Raw genomic sequence first — 11,831 nt, 5'->3', positions numbered from 1 at the left:
TGCTGCTTCGTGATGGATGATCCTCGCTTTCGCACTTTATCCGTCCACATCTGTTTCATTAGTTCTGTTTGGGTTTTACGCCAATAAAGTGAGATTTTCATCAGAATTTATAATGCCAGGCTGGAACTGTTGAAGCAACTGGCACCCAGCTGTCAATAAATGGAAGACCAAAATAGTTCAGAGCTGTGCCCCCCCCCCCCCCCCCCCCATGCGAACTGCCTGTTTATCATCACACACACACACACACACAGACTGTGTGATGAATACAGCCGTGTAGGGTTTGTGGTTTCAGCACTGTGGTCAGCGCCAAGGGACGCCAGGTCATTACTGTCACATAAAAAAGCCAATTTATTTCAGCACATCCTGCAAGAAATCACACGGTATCCATTGGAGCTTTAGCGGAAATGTTTTTTTTTTCTCAGCTTATTTTTAGTCAGATTTAATTCAATTTTAGATCATCAGTTTTAATTGCTTAGACAAGTATTTCAGAAAGCAGAAACTCCAGTTAATGTGAGACTTAAAGCTTTCCAAAGGCACGAACACATCTTATTTGAAGACTCACTCCAATCAAAATTGCGTTTTTGGTGTTTTTGACATGTTCTTGTGGCATTTTTCTCATGATAGACGACATCTATAAAGAATTTTAAGGTTAAAATTACATTTCTGAGTAGATGAAAAAAGAACATTTAAAAAAAGGCTTATTTGTGAGAGGGGCACAAGCTCCCTGCTCCACTCTATTTTGATTGATCCACTTGTTGACAATTAGATCCATGTAGGCCTTTGTTTTCCTTGTCTTATCTGGCATCTGGCTCAAAACTGTACAGCTTAATGGCTCCGATATTGCGCGCCATTTTTGCTGAACCGCAAAAGTTAGGTTGGGGTTGTAAGGGATTGTAAGCTACACGGAGAGAGTGTGAACAAAGGGATCATGGGCATCGGGGGTGGGGGGGGGGGGGGGGGACGACGACGTGTAAAACCCAGAGGTTAATTTTTGATAAACTCCTGCTGCTCAGCACAAAATATGTCCTAGAAAATGACACAGTTTTTTACATATATGGATAAAAATGACAAAATCATAATTAAAAGGCCACTAGGATTTAGGATTGAAACGCAATGTTTCAAGGTAAAATAAAAGTTGCAGAATTTTAATTGTGCATTGATGGAGGCTCATGGCTTCATGCACTCCGTCTAATCAGTCCTGTGCTGTGGTGTGTGGGAGTTAGGCACCAAGTGGGGCATCCAGTTAGCTGCTGTTTTAACTCCTACATGTGCTTGTCACTGATAAAGGTTAGGTTTTTCTCCCGAGCCATGTTTGCCACTTTGGACACTTCAAAGTTTTTTATCTTCCCCTCCAAAGCTCCAAAACATTTTCCCCAAATAAACAAAAAAAAAAATTGGCCCACCAAGTGGGATTTTCTGCACAAACTGGAGACCTTTCCCTCCTTCCAGGCTGTCTTCTTTTCCAAACTAAGTTGCCTCTGACGGTTTCTCCTCCAAAAGATTTGGAAAGAAAAGGTGCTCGATGCTTACTGAGTTTCTAGCTTTTTCAGCTGGATTTCCCTGAGTTCCAGCAAAAACAAGGCAGTGCAGGATGGGTCTAAACAAAAAAAAAGAAGACTTTACAAATTTTCTTGACTTTGACCACATTGTTCACAGTTTCCATATTTACCTTCAGTCATCACTGCAGAAGAGGGGGATCTGAATGATGATGAGTTCAGCCTTACTGCTTTAATATTAACATTATATCCATGTGTCTCACTTTTTCCCCACATCTAGTTCCCTACTATCAGTCATCAGGTTATCTCACCTCTGCTGCCTCTTCTCCCCAGCCAATCTGTTAGTGCTAGAGGTGTTTTAGAACCAGGATATTCTTCTATGACTTTCTCCTTCCTCTCCTACAGCTATTTCAAATCCCAGTGGCAGAACCACTGCACACTCGTAAAGTTGTTGGACTTGGAGTAAATGTTTATGCTCTTCCTGAATAGATTTCTGTGACTGAGGGCAACTCAGAACATGACCACAAACCAAACAAAAGCCACAAAACCCTTACAAATACATGTTCAACTTCTAGATAATTAAACATAATTAAAGTTTTTCTGTTGTTGTTGTCCTTTCGGCTTTTCCCATCAGGGGTCGCCACAGCGAACGAGTCGCATGGTAAACTTGGCAATGTTTTACGCTGGATGCCCTTCCTGACGCAACCCTCTCAAAGCAACCGGGCTTGGGACCGGCACAGAAGTAGAGAAGGGAACAGGGAGCAGCCCAGAGTTGAACCCTGTTTTCACAGACGGAAGGCGCCGCAAACCAGCACGAGCTAAACCGGCTATAATTAAAGTTTTTCTAAGCTTCAAAAATAATTTTTTTATGTTCATTCAGAAAAGTTTTTGCTTTAAATGTTTACATCACTTCAGTCATTGATGCAGTTTGAAATCCCACCTCAGGAGAAGAGGGTATCTGAATGTTGATCTGAATTACTCACAGACAACCCTGAATGTTATCTGTGAGTAACATTAAGTCTCAGAACTTATTTTGACACCAATCACCACTGATCTGATGAAAAAAAAAACTGTTATGGACAGAATTTAGTTTTCATATGCATTTTACAATTTTACAAATTTTTAAAACTGATCTATTTAATGAAGTTGGACGGCTGCCAAAAAAGTATAGCCAGGAGCCCAAACAAATCATTTCAATTCATTCAAGTGATTCAAAATGTTAGACAAAGAGTTTTGAAAGGTTCTGAGACATTGTCCTCCTTGGTTAACATATAAAATCTTAAAGGGCAAAGTTCAGTTCTGCTGTAAAAGTCTTTATATGTAGATCTGAAAGAAGCTGACAGCTAAAGAGTGGATGCAGAGACTTAATTGCAGTTTCCAGAATGTCAAGGTCAGAAATTGGAGGCAAAGCTTTTAGCTTTCAGGTTCATTTTCAATAAAACAGCTCCCTGTTAAACAGATAGGCGGACACATTCCATTTTCAAGACTAGGAGTTAAACTGACATTTTAAAATGAGCCCAGGTCAAACTGATCTTTTTAGCTCTATTGACTTTCAGGAGGGTTATGTATTCTTTATGCATTTATTTTTTTTAACTTTGGGTCTATTTTAAATTTCTGCTTGCATGCTGACTAATTTGAATTTCCTTGCCATTTCCAAAAATAATGGATTTGGCCAACAACCAGCTATAAAACGGGCTCACAAATAATTAGAAAGGGTTTTAAATTATTTTTTTTAAGTTAAAATGTGCTATATTTACAGAGCCTCTATAGTCCTAAAAGTGTAATTTCATTTGTTTTGGAGCAAATGAATAGAATAAGTCTGCAAATCGGATACAAAAAATACAGGGAGGGTTTTAGTTGGATGGAAAATCAGGTAAGACTATTTGGCTTTTGTTTTCAAATATGCTGAAGTACGCTGCGCACTGGCATAAAATGTGCAAAGTTAAGTTGGGTTTTGTCAGATGCATAATTTGGTCACACAACGTACCAGCGAGAGACAATTTAATTTGAGTAAAAACACATGATTTTTAAATGAAGAACACATTAACTTCTTTTTGCTCCTTAATCATCAAATGTCATTGTGACAGAAAAGGACCCTCTGTACTTAAGCTACTTTCATACAATAATATTCCCACAATGCAGGAATGCAAAGTTTAAATTCTTAGTCTGATTTGTTTTGCATTCACACATGTGGATCTAAAGCTGCGTTCACACTGCCGGTGTTCAAGCGACCACTTTGAACGAAAATTCTATGTAAACACGTCCAAATGCACCATTTGTGCTTCCGCGTTCAAAACTCCCGGGTTCTTGCAGGTTTCTACTGTACACAGAAAACACATGGCCATTGAACGCATGTTGCAAGTTAAACCAGGTTGTACTTTGACCAATCAGAGACTCTGATTTGTTAGTGACATTTAGCTAGCATCCCTTTTAATTCACAGAAGTGCAAACCGTTTGATCATGATGGAAAAATCAATAACTGCGGTCTGTGCCTGTCTAAAATTATGACACCAAGTCTTACATATTTCACAATAGAGCTGTGAAAGAAAAAGCCTGGAGCAAGATTTGCAAGATTTGCTCCACTTGGACAATTCACACCAAGCCTCTTCCAACTAGTATCGGGTAGCAACAGTCCAGTGTGAACACCATATGCTAAATTCGCATTCAAGAAGCCTGGAGTGTATCAAACTGCAAGGAAGAATCCCACAGTTCCAAACCCTGATTACTTGGGGGCAGTGTTTTCTGACCATAGTGGGGGAAAAAGCTAGAAGAAAATCTGTGAATTCCCCCAACTTTCTGGTTATTATGTTGCATTAAGTGCACAAGGGAACAGAATTCAAATATGTGGTCTGCATCAGAGTTCAGATGAGTTTTCACATTTGAGATCTCATACAGCGTATATTTGTCACAATTAAGCTTTTTTCATCTGCTCCTGATTCACAACAATTTACATAAAATAAAATAATAACTCAAAATACAGTTTTGAGCTTAATTTTCTCAGCAACTGTCCTCCGACATCAAAAAATGCCACAAGAACATGTTAAAAACAGCACATTTCCATTAAAGTGGGTCTTTACATGTCAGGAACTCCACTCAAATGAACACTTGAATGCATCTTAAGTGTGGCTCCACCCTCATCCTTAACACTCAGCACCTGTGAGTTCTTCTCTCACCTGTTTGCTGTCGATGGTTCTGCTGAGAAGCTGAGACTGATTCTTGTTCCCAGAATTTGCTTTCAGGCTGGTAAATTGGGTTTGGATTGCATCTTTTCACCTTCTCTCAGGTCTTGCTGCTGTTTTTTTTTTTGCCCTCTTTTGTTTGGGGTTTCTTTTTTCATAACATTTGCTTTTTCCATACATTTTTGAATTTGATCCCTTTTAAGCTGCTTTGTACTTCTATACATAAGTCACTCGCTGTTGTCCTGGTCAATACATTTTGTTCAGTAGTTTTCCTTCTTTGTCCTTTGTAACTGGATTCGGTTTTGGTCTGCATTTCCATTGCTGAGATGATCTTTGTTTGTAAAGCTTTATCCAGGTTTAGTTTGTTTTTCTGCTTATCAGAAAGCTGGATGTCCTTGAGTGGCTAAGCTAGTGCGTCCCCCTCTGTGCGCGCGTGCATGTTCCAGACTAAGTTTCTGGGTTCTCAGGGGTCACAAGGGGAGGTTAGTGGTATTTCTGGATATTCTTTTTCAGAAAGTGGCCCTCCAGCAGATTTTTTCCCATCATTCAAGAACCTCTACTTCCATTTTTGCCTTCAGATTGCCTACCGACTGTCTGATTTATTTATCATAGATGTGAACCCGTGAAACTGTTTTCCTTCATTGCCAGGTGGCATTGTTGGATTTTTGCTGTGAAGGTTCAGAATAATTATTTCTATATTCAGAAGAGCTAGCTGTGCCTCTGCCTCACAAGCCTCAACATGCAGCTCATCAGGATAATCCACAAATATGGAAGCTCGTATTTATCGGATCCTCTCAAACATTTTATCCACTTTTCTGCTACAACTCCCTCGTTTAAGTGATAATCTATAGAATAACATCACCCTAGTAGCTGCTAATACTTTGAGGCTACTTTAATTAGGAATATCAAATCTTTCTAATTAGAAAGTGTTCATTGTGAGCCACTTGACTCACTGAAGTGTTTTTGTTCATTCAGGTGTAATACTAAGGCTCTTTTCACTAAGCCGTTTGATCCTAAGGTGCAAAATTCCACTGCAGTAGATTAAGAAACCACAGTCACCGTCTCTGCAGCATTAATTTAGCTCTGCATTTAATTGTGTCTGCGCAGATGGAAATGTCCCCCCACACTGTGTTTCTGAGCAGCTGTGATTCACATCGCACTTGTTAATGCAAACATCACACGTCTTTGCTCGGCCCCCTCTTCACGGTGCAGAGTCCAGTCTTTCCACTCCCGCTGTACATATCTCTGACCTTGTCCTGCAGTACTTGCCTGTCCCCATAAATCACAAGCCTTCAAATCCGGCTATTACAACCAGAACGTACTGCTGTCAGCCGCTGTGGCTTGACAGCAGCTCCTGGAAAATGACTATTGGCAAGATACAGTCAATATTTGATTTTTTTTGTTTTTGTTTTATGTCAACATAGTCACGAAAAATAAATAAATAAAAATGGGATGAAAATGTTTAAATATTTAATAAATGCATTCCTAGATGTATTTTTTGTGCACCAAACTTTAAACTTCTGGATTAAACTAAAGTTTATTTTTTCCTTTACTTTCTGTTAAAGATTGGCTATATAGACCCTCTGGAATTGAACAAAACCAAGGATCACCAGCAAGCAAATTGAAATGGTACTTTGTGTAAGCACCAATCTTTTAGCAAAAGTGTTTAACCCTTGTGCTATCCTAGGCACTTCAACGTTGGGAGTTGGGTCATCTAGACCCACTAGACAGTGCTCTGAACCATTTTTCTTCAATGATTTGTGATCCTGGTGTCCATGGATTACATGAAATCCTCTTCACCTTTATCCACCTTTGTCATGGTAGGGAGAACACGTCAATGTAAGGGGGGGGGGTCATCTAACGTAGCACAAGGGTTAATAAGTGAGTTAGAGTTTACTCACATTGGTCTTCTTAATTTTTTTTCTGTTATTTTAGGGTAGTTTGTTATTTAAAAAAAAAAAAATCCTTCTACTCTGATCCAGTTTACCTGTTATACTGTCATCAAGCTCCACACCAGACCATTAACCACATAGCCATACAAGATTACAATCAAATGTTGTTGCTTTCCCACTTCTATATTCGTGCTGGTTTTTCTCTATATATATCTTTTTATGCTCTATGCTTCACCCTGTTTACATCTGTGACACGTCTTCTGCCAGCTACAGCTGGAAAAATGACATTTGTTGCTTGAGTGTCTTAAAAAGGAAATTTCCTCCTCCTTTTTTTTGGCTGTGGTGGTGGTGTTACATTAATGGAGTTTTACACTTTTAGCCAATTTTGTTAGGACATTCCCTTAAGATTGATTTCTGCCTTAACGTCTTTGCACCTATGGACACTCTCACTCGAAGTATGGCCTTCAAAATGATCATAAATTGTCTTTTTTCTTCAAATTTATTTAAATTATTCAAAAAAAATACTTAATGTGTTGCAGAGTTGATATGAGGATGTGTTTAAGTCTGGAATATTTTATGGTTTTATTGTATTTTTAATCAGGATATTTTAATCTTTTTATGATTTTATTGTTTATTTGGGGGATTGTTATGAATGCATGCAGCAGCAGCAGCAGACTGTGCTTGAATTTCCTTCTGTTATGCAACCTTTTTCTTATTGCAACTCCATAATAAAAGATTTTAAGAAAAGCACAGATCAACATGGACTTTTCTTGAGATTGTTTTCTTTGCTCAATTGTCCCTCAAGGTTGCATGTGTGAAAGAATATGACACTTTTGATGCATAATGGCAGCCCTGAGGAAGAATCTGGATTTACTGAGACTGTCTGACATGTCGTTTCTCTGTCAAATGGTCTTTCAGACGGCTAACAGAAGGCAGGGCCGCTTAATTTTTGTTTCACCATAGTGTCCTCTGTCCCATTATGGGGGGTGAATGGCGGTTTAAGTTAATGAGCCAGCGTATGCCTTTGAGTCAGCAGTAAAGGAAGCCGTGCACTTGTGTGTGAGCTAAGCACAGCCTCTCTGAATAAAGCTGTTGTCCCTCAGCTGACTCTGCATCTCCAGCTTATACCGTTTCAAAAGCAATGATGCAATCGGCCTAAATATAAATCAACAAAAGCATCATTTTCTGGTACTGTTGACAGATTGAGTCATCTTTAAACACAAATTAACATGGAGGAAAACAGATTTCTGAGCTAACATTTTTTTGTAATAAAGCAATAATTTATGAAGCAAGTTTAATGTGCTGCACGATCTGAAAATACACCAGGCTTAAATTAGTTCTCTTTTAACCATTTTAGAGAAGCAGAAACTGGCAAGCTGCCGTCCAATACATATATTGATATGTATCTGCACTTTCCCACCCACAGCTAATTACCGTGTCAGTGGCTGGCAAATCCTGCAGCAGGTGCAGACAGGCAAGGTGTTAGGTTACGATGTGCTTAGGCAGGCAGTACCGGACAATGAAAAAGGCAGGAAGATTCAGTAAATTAAGGAGATGGAGGTTTTTTTTCTTTGACAGGATGTTGGCAGAGTAAAAATTCCATCTCATGAGCGGCGCCCCAAGTTTGTCCTGCATGCTGAAGAAGATTTTTCAAATTTATCGTTGCATAACAAGCAGCACAGGTTTTGGTGCATGCCTCAAATAATTTGGCCTTGAGATTCATGCCAGAGACAGCAGGTGTCACTGAAAGTTTTCTTTTATCTGCTCAAACTCAACACAATTATCTGAAAACGTCTTTCATTTTGTAATATTTATGGCTCTGACAGCCACTCATGTTTCCTTTTGCCTATTTTCTCTCATTGGACACATTTGCAAAAAAGTGACGTTAAAACAAATTTAAGTTATAGATACAAAATCTTATTTGCAATCTTAATTGTTTTGTAAAAACAATAAATACAGTCTGAAGAACAAAGATTAAAATGTGTCTGTATTTATGTTCATATATTTATTTAGATAAAGCAACACACCTAAAAACTAATCTATAAACCTTTAGTTCTCAACTCAGATTGTGGTCCTTGCCTGTTATGCACCTCCAGGAGGGAAGGGTATGAAATAAAAAAGAGACACCAAAGCAAATCAATCAGCCCTCAAGCCACCAAAAATATTTAATAAAGCTGCCAAGACGAACCATTTTATAACAAAAAGAATCAGTTTAAAAAGTTTATTGCCCCAGATGCAAAGATAACAAAGTAAAAAGAAGCATTTCTGGAGGCAAAAATAAACAAAACAGAACCAACTCAAATTTCAGATATTCTATTTGACCTTGGGGCTGTGAAGATGCCAGGTATGCAAAGTCCTCATCCTCCAACACCGAGCCGGAACAGTCTTCCTTCCTCCAATCCAGCACAGCCACCGGTCCTTATTGACCCAATCCAGAGCACCTGACAGAAAATGAAAAGAACCTACAAAAAGGAACTTTCACTCTTTTAGAATTGTATAGATAAATGACAATACACAAGACTTAAAATATAAAAAGCACAAAAATGAAAATGAAAACATTAACCAAATCGAAAAACGTGTGAATGGAATAAATGTTTAGATTTAGTGAAGAATGCCGTCTTCTCTTCATGAATTCCAACCTGCCTTTCGTAGAAGTTGTTAAAAAGAAATTCATCTGCAAACATTTCTAAGAAACTTTGGTCAGCCAGTCAGGAAACTGGTAAGAAGGAAATTAGCAGAGAATGCACAGTTTGTGTACTTGAACTTTGAAGGTGTAGTGAAACCAATAAATGCTTTTCCTCGCAAACCTGTTGCTACAATTATGTTACAAGTCACCCTCAGTTTTTGCTGTAAAGAGACTGAGCTGCTGACAGGATGAATTGTTGCAAGAAGGACTTTGCTAAGATTTGAAAATCTTTGGTACAATCTTAGTGTCCTATCAAAAAGTTGAAAGGGCAGCTCCACAGTGAGAGATCAACTATCAAACATGGAGGAGGAAGTGTGTGGTGGTGGCGCCCTGAACCAACACAGCTACTATATTCTGAGGACAAAAGAACACTGAATTGTACTGAATTGGGATAGACAGAAACGTGAAAGCCGAGATTTCTGCAAGAGTCAAACGTTTTTGGGATCTTTTGCAAAAAACAAACAAAGACCAGAAAGAAAATTTCTAAAGATTTCTTTAATTTGTTTTGTTGAAAGAAGTGTACATGTTCAGCTCCTATATCTGTAAAAAGTGGCTAATGTAATATATTGAATGTTTGAAACACACAATGGTCTAATAATTACTTTAAATTAAAGATGCGTGTAACTCCAGCTGCTTCTTTGTCCTATCCTTTTCATTTCAGAATCCGAGACTTTACGCTGAACAATTTTTTAATGAAAAGCTGGAAACATCAGGGGGCCCTATAAATGCTTAACTGGTGGTGCACATATTTGTTTACAGATTAGTGTGTTTGTGGTAAATTTAAAAAAGCATATGTTGGATATTTGGTTTTTAATTTTCCTTTCCAGGAAGTAGTAAAGCAATTTCACATTCTATAACAGGTGTCTTAAGTACAACTCAAGAATAAATATATAAAATCTAAGTACTACACCTTCATTTAAAAACCATTCACTCAATGCAGTCGGTTAAATGTTGCAATTCTGATTGGCATAACTAAAGCGAGATACGGTTAAAAGATGTAGGGTTCCTAAATTATTTTCTACGTTGAGACCTTTGTTTTTACCATCTAATAGTGTGGTTGGATACATGATTTCCTTTTGTCTTTCATTTCTTTTTATTCTTAGGCTTCCTCCTTGATAAAGTCAGCAGTGAGACCTTAAAAGTAGGAATCTCAAAACATGAAAGCAATGATGTGATCAAAAAATAGAACCATGAATTAAATGTTTCCTAGAAACTCTCTAGTCCTTTTATCTTTGCCTTATTATTGTAGGGAAAAAAAAAAACCTCAGCGACTCTGATTTTCCTTCTCTAATCTGCCCTGAATCTCCACTTATGAACTTCCGACTTTTTCCTATTAGGTTTAGCCTGCTAGAGTCCAAAATGGCAGTCATAATTTATTTATCTATTTATTTTACTTGTCCTGTCCAACAGCTGAGCAGACAGATGAGAGCTGAAGGCCTCTTGTGTTGGATATATTTTACTGCTACAATAGGGGTCATGAAACATTTGACACACTGGGTGTATATTTAAAGAAACCCCTTTTGTAATTTATGCTAAACTTTATTCTTCTTACTCGTATCTGTATCAGTCTTTTGTTGGACCAAATGGAAAAGAAAAGAAGGGAAGAAGAGAGAGTCTTTTTTTTTTTAAAGAAGCGTTTCGCAGTGATGCAGCAGTTCTATTCAGATGCTGACATTTTGCCAAAGCAGCGTGTCTTTGAAATCTCTACACAGTGTCCTTCACTGCTGTCATGAAGCTCCAGTCTCAGTAATATCAGATGCTGAGTAACTGAACACTTTGGCATCATTCTGCACGACGTATTTCTGAGTAAATGTCTGCAGGGAGAAGCCGGACAGCTGGTGGGAGCGTCACATGCTTCAGGTCATGAATACTGCATGATATCTGGTACAATATGGTTTTTTTTGCATAGAATTTATTTTGCGTTTAGGAAGTTATTGTTCTCCACAATCTAAGCTAACAGAATAGCATGAGTTTTAGTTTTAGTCATCAAAAAACAGGCAATTTATGAACATTTCTAACAATAAATCAACTGCTGTGCCACAATTGAAAAGCAGATATTTGGTTTGTCAAAATGTTTAAAGTTGTGTTTCTAACCTATACATTTTTCTTCTGACTGCAAAGTTTCACATTTGCATCAAGACGCTGTACTGAAAACGTTTTCCTTTTTTGACAAGTTTGTTCCTGCACTGAATAGAAATGAACAGTTCAGACAGGACAGCAGTGCGTGACACTGTCGCAGTGAGAGCAGGTCTGATGTCGACAAACAAGGAAACAAAACTGAAGACATCTCAGATACTTCAGGAATCATTTCTTAGGGGTGGAAAACAACTCTTCCTGATGTTCAAAACACTTTACAGCACACACAATCAAACAAGATGTCAAAGAAAAGGTGAGGGAAGAAGACAAACCAAGAATAATAATAAAAAATAAAACACTTAATGAATATTTTCCATAAGATAAGACAACTAACCAGGTTATAAATTATTTTGTTCATTATTTTAAAGCTAGTTTGCAGACTCCAAATGAAAAACTGAAAAACAAATTATGATTTTGTTACTGTAAGAAAAAATAACATGAA

Source organism: Oryzias latipes, chromosome 20 (assembly GCF_002234675.1).
Source record: "Oryzias latipes chromosome 20, ASM223467v1".
NCBI lineage: Eukaryota > Metazoa > Chordata > Actinopteri > Beloniformes > Adrianichthyidae > Oryzias > Oryzias latipes.
This window is presented reverse-complemented; position numbering follows the sequence as displayed.